Source organism: Aegilops tauschii, chromosome 1, assembly GCF_002575655.3.
Source record: "Aegilops tauschii subsp. strangulata cultivar AL8/78 chromosome 1, Aet v6.0, whole genome shotgun sequence".
Classification (NCBI taxonomy): Eukaryota; Viridiplantae; Streptophyta; class Magnoliopsida; order Poales; family Poaceae; genus Aegilops; species Aegilops tauschii.
This window is the reverse complement of record NC_053035.3, coordinates 147,625,485-147,631,448: the sequence shown is the minus strand read 5'-3', so window position 1 is coordinate 147,631,448 and position 5,964 is coordinate 147,625,485.

Here is a 5,964-nt window from a genome sequence, read left to right as displayed (position 1 = left end):
GATATCTCATTTGTATGGACAAAGTAAAATTTATCATGTTTTGCATGTTTCATTTGTAAAGATGATTCGTTTTATGTCAACTGTGAGCGGGAGGAGGCCACACAAGAGCCGGCCACACCAAATCCGGCAGGAAATAGGGTCCAAAGTAGTCAAATGATTGAGAAAGAGCATTTATTGTCAATCTAACCCCGCCATCCATACACCTATTTGGTTTAGAGTTAGTTCAGGGCTAGTTCAGGGTTAGAATCTAACTCTAACCTCTAACTGAGTTAGAGTTCTCCTCGTCTTGGTTCATCGCCATCATACTTTCCCCATTCCTGTGTTTTCAGTACACTGCGAATCAAAGGGGCCCTTACACTGGTTTAGGTCCGGTCGTTTTTTATAAACGTGTTATGTCCAAAATTTAATGAACGTGCTTCGGTTTCTACGAAAATAATCCGGTTTCATGTAGTAATTCATTTATTTATTCTTCTGTGGGGGGTTTGCATGTATTTCGCGAGGTCTGAAATGTAAAGTACCCCGTCATATGCTCCGAGTCGTGCATGCACTACGACCCAGATGCTCTATGTCCCACATGTCGGCGAAAGGGACCACGTGGAAATAGCCTAGGAGTACATATAGGAGGATAAATGCGTGAAAAATATGTACTGTGAAGTGTAGCTGCGGTTCGAAAAGGAGACCTAAAGTGATGACAGGTATAGGTCGCACGCACCCAACTAGTGGTACTAGATATACGCCTACTTTTTCCCTAAAAAAAGAGGTACGAGTGCTCAGTAATCCTATTATATCAACACGAGTCCCATCTTACAACAGCGTCCGTGCTACAGCTAGGTCTTCTCCCTCGTTTCTCTCTTCTAATTTTAAACTCAGCCGACGCCAGGTGGGCGGGGTGGGGATTTGCCGATGGTCGGTTTGCTCAACTGCGGCCCCACTTCACAGTGAAAATGTTACTACTAGAATAAAAATGACATATACTCCCTCCGTTCCTAAATATAAGCCTTTTTAGATATTTCAAATGCAATACAACATACGGATGTATGTAGACATATTTTAGAGTGTAGATTCACTCATTTTGCTCCGTATGTAGTCACTTGGTGGAATCTCTAGAAAGACTTATATTTGGGAACGAAGGGAGTACTATACTAATAAAACATTAAGGCCACGAGGCGATGCAGTGCTGGTTACAGGAGGCAAGAAGAAGAGATGCATCCATCAACGACGTCCACCTCCTCGACTCAGGGCGCCGGCCCACTGAACGGCGGCTAAGTAGCAGCGGCTTTCGTTGCCAGGTCGATGTGCTTATGAACAATGGCGTCCAAATATTCCAGCCGCTGGAAGAAGGCCAACGTCTTCCTGACCTCGCTGGCCTTGTAGTGGCCTATGTAGATGATTTCCTCGTAGACGTAGATGTGTAGGTCGACGGTTTCTTGCATGGCGAGGTGCTGTGCGGCGAGCGCGGCCTTGACGTGCACATTCTTCGTCGCGACCTCCGCCACCTACAGGGCCACCAGGGCTTGAAAGAGTTCGTCACCATGGAGGACGATGAGGGTGGCAGGCAATGAGGAGCCTAGGCGCGCGGGCTGGAGTAGTACGCCAAGGTCGTCCGCGCGCTTCTTGACAGCGGTGAACTTGCGGATGGATTGGACCATCATGTTGTCCATGCGAGAGGCGAAGCCGACGTCGGTGAGGGCTATGACGCTGGGGGTCGCCAGCACTGTCTGGAAATGCTGCGCGGTGCGGGGCCGCAAGCCGGCGTCTTGGATGATTTGGCACAGCCGACTGCCGCTCACGTCCATCGCCTCCATAGGTGCTTGTGGCTTCTGGTCACTTGGTCTTGGATTGGAGTGAGCAGTGTTGTGCAGAGACTAGGAGTAGATGGATTGGAGTGGTGGGGCGCCTTTATATGAGAGTCCAAACTCTGTTGCATTCACATCGTGCTGACTCTATTCTGCTTCTCCTATTAATTCCCTCTGCATGCTAATTGAGGATGCATCATTGACTGTTCAACATCTCGGGAACCTCTACCCTCTCCCGCCTTGGCATTCAAGCACCTATGGTGGCGACTACCGCTCGCGTCTATCGTGTGTCAGGCTGGACATAAGTAGTATCATGCACTTGGGACTCACAAACATGCTTATGTGGCAATCAATTAAAGAAGAGAGAGATGGTTATAGTAACATAGGTAGATACCGTAACATAATAAATGTTATGCTACTATGTGTCATGCATGGCAATAAATGAGACCACCTATGATACTAATATACTATGATACTCCTACTCCCCACTATGACTAGCCTCAGGAGACGTTCCCGTCGACGACGAGGTGCCTATGGTGACTTCGTAAATTTCAAGATGATATGCCGGCTCAGTCTTTCGGAGGTGCTCATAGGGGTAGGGTGTGCATGTGTGCGTTCATAGGGGTGAGTGTATGTGCGTGTATATGAGCGCTTGCGTCTGAACTGTGTTAAAAAAACGTAAATGCATGTAGAATAGAGACTAGTCAGTATGAGTATACTCAATATTGTGCACCACGACCAAGGCGGAGAGGAAAACGAGAGAACTATGTATTTATTTACGGTGTAGATTCACTCATTTTGCTCCATATGTACTACTCCTTTAGGGTGTAGTCCAGTCACTTGTTGAAATCTCTAGAAAGGCAAATACTCATTTCCGGTTTACAGGGCTATACTAGCAGGTAGTACTACAATAGTGGGCTCAAATAGCAATTTTGTCTCATGCAAGAGCCTGGCTATATGCGTGCTCCAAGGTTCACAACTACCATGTTCAGGATGCGCTTGGCTCTTCGCCTCTTCGAGAAGATGAACAATGCTGTTACTATTTACTACATCTACAGTATCGAATCCACTGTTGCATGTCCATCCACCGCGTGCGGGAGGGATAGCGTGTTGTGGTATAAGCAGAAGCCTGTTCTCGTCTGCGAGCCGGACCACCACGCGCATGGGCGAGGGAGAAGGCGTGTAGTAGTTAAATCAAGCTTCTCCTCGTTGTATGAGTTGACACGACACATCGTAGCACTGGCCCCACATGGTTGCCTCTAAACTTGGCTGAAAGACCAGGGTAAAATCACTGTTTTGACCTTTTCTGGATACTTTAGCACGATTTGACCCTGTTATAAAAAAAATATTCAAATCTGACCTTTTTCATAGCGCCTGCACCCGGGGCGCTATGCACCTGTATATAGCGCCCCTACTCATGGCGCTATGACCCCTACAGCTCAGACTGCTAACTATAGCGCCACCACACATGGCGCTATGTTTAATAACATAGCGCTCCTTGGCGCTATACCTGTAGGAAATTTTAGGCTTCATTGTGTGTACCATAGCGCCAGGTATAGTGGCGCTATACATCCAGGAGAGTTCGTACACCTCAAAAATTTTCCATTAAGTGTCTAGTTCATAGTGCCCCATTGGAAGGCACTATGCTTGCCAGAAAACATTGGCAGGTATTTGGTAAGTTTACAACAATGACAAAGAATAATTACAAGAATTTCACATTACAAAAAGTTCACAACAAGTCTACAATTACGAGAAGTTCAGAGCTAGCTAACTAAAGTGACAAGTTCATTTCAGATTACAGAAACTTCACAGCCAAAAAGACAACAAGTCTACAATTACGAGAAGTTCACAGCTAGAAGCTAACTAAAGTGACAAGTTCAATTAGTTCACAAGTTCACAAATACATCTACTTCTTCCCCCTCGCCCACTTCACATCCTTCTTCATCCCCGGCTCTTCCCTGGCCCTCTCCAACCTCCTCAGAACCTTCTTCGGCGCCAGCTCCTCCTAGTCCTCAAACTCGTACTCGGACTCGACAACAAAGGTGACACGTTCAGTCTCAGAACCACGAGCCTTCTTGAGAGAAGCTCCGGTTTGCAAGAAGCTTATACCAAAACTTGTTCCTATTCGACCAATTTTTTTAGCACGGCATGGTAGTATTATGACATGACACCATGCCAAGTTTCATGATTTTCAGGCGTGTTTTGGATTTACAAGAATTTTAAAACCAAGTTTCTCAATGTTCCCGGTCGAGTCACGATGCCTAGATGTTTGAATTTCATTCCCATTTCTTGCATGGGACCTAGAAATTCACCCGAGGATACACATGTGATTTTTGAACCAAATTTGGTGCACGGGAGCATGTGCTTGTAGTTAAAATTTGAATTATGCACATTAAATGACCAAAAACTCAATTAATGTATAAAAAGGCCAAATGAACCCGGAATAATTCCAAAATTTAATAGGGCACTCATGTAGTTCTATGTTGCCTCTGTAAATAAACTCAAGGGGGGCAGCGTATATCGTTTCGCACTCAAAGGTGACACGTTCCCTCTCAGAACCACGAGCCTTCTTGAGAGAAGCTCGGGTTTGCAAGAAGCTTATACCAAAATTTGTTCCAAATCGGCCCAATTTTTTACCACAGCATGTTAGTGCCATGACATGACACCATGCCAGGTTTCATGATTTCCAGGCGAGTTTTGGATTTACATGAATTTAAAAACCAAGTTTCTCGATGTTCTCGTCTGAGTCACGACGCCCAGATGTTTGAAATTCATTCCCATTTCTTGCATGGGACCTAGAAATTCACCCAAGGACACACATGTGATTTTTCAACCAACTTCGGTGCACCGGAGCATGTGCTTGCAGTTCAAATTTGGATTATGCACATTAAATGTCCAGAAACTCAATTAATATATAAAAAAGGCCAAACGAACACGGAATAATTCCAAAATTTAACACGACACTCATATAGATCTATGTTGCCTCTGTAAAGAAAATCAGGGGGGAGGCAGCGTATATCATTTCGCACACAAAGGTGACACGTTCCCTCTCGGAACCACGAGGCTTGTTGAGAGAATCTCTGGTATTGCAAGAAGCTTATACGAAAACTTGTCCCAATTCAGCCAAAATTTATACATATGAAAACTGGGTTTAGGTTATCCCGAACATCTCGCTACCTAGACTAATGTACTCTGATTTGAATTCAACATAAAATGGATACAAATATTTGAATTGGAGATCGTATGGTACATGTAGTTCATAGTGAAATATGATTACTGCTATATGCATGTTTTTTGTTATCAAGATAATATTTAAATGATTGTATAACTTGACAACAATCGTATTCAAATAAGGAAAATTGATTCTAATTTAGTCCATATGGTAGACGACAATATATGTGTTCATAGGGTGGAGTAAAATGTTCATATATGATGGAAGATCAAAATGTAGGACTATATCCATTATAAACCGCAAGGTCACCTAACGATATATTCGAATTCAACATAACGTGGATTCAAAAATTGAAATTCGAGATCCTGGCATTTGTAATCATATAAAAAGGGACATGGCTCTTTCTTTTGGTGGGAATTGATTTGTTTTTTGTTTTTGTTGAGGGAAGTGCGAATCGATTTGGTACTATACAGGGTAATCTTGTTCTCCCGATTTTTTTTACATTTTTCTTGTAGTTTTTTCAATGACATTTATAGCAATATAGTAAAAGGGGACACGACTCTCTTGTGTCTTGTTTTTTACTTCACAGAAAATCAATACCAAACGGAATCCAAATGTAGCGAAACTTTTTGGAGTTTTTTTGGACCAGAAGACACAAGTTGGGTCAAGGAAGTGCCAGAGGGGGGCTCCGAGGGGAGCACAACCCACCTCGGCATGCCTGGGGGCCCAGGCATGCCCAGGTGGGTTGTGCCCACCTCGGCCGCCTCCCGCACCGCCTCTTTGCTCCATAAATACCCCAATATTCCAGAAACCCTAGGGGAGACGATGAAAATCAATTCCAGCCGCCGCAAGTTCCAGAAACCACAGATCCAATCTAGACACCATCATGGAGGGGTTCATCATCCCCATTGGTGCCTCTTCGATGATGTGTGAGTAGTTCATTGTAGACCTACGGGTCTGTAGTTAGTAGCTAGATGACTTCCTCTCTCTCTCTCT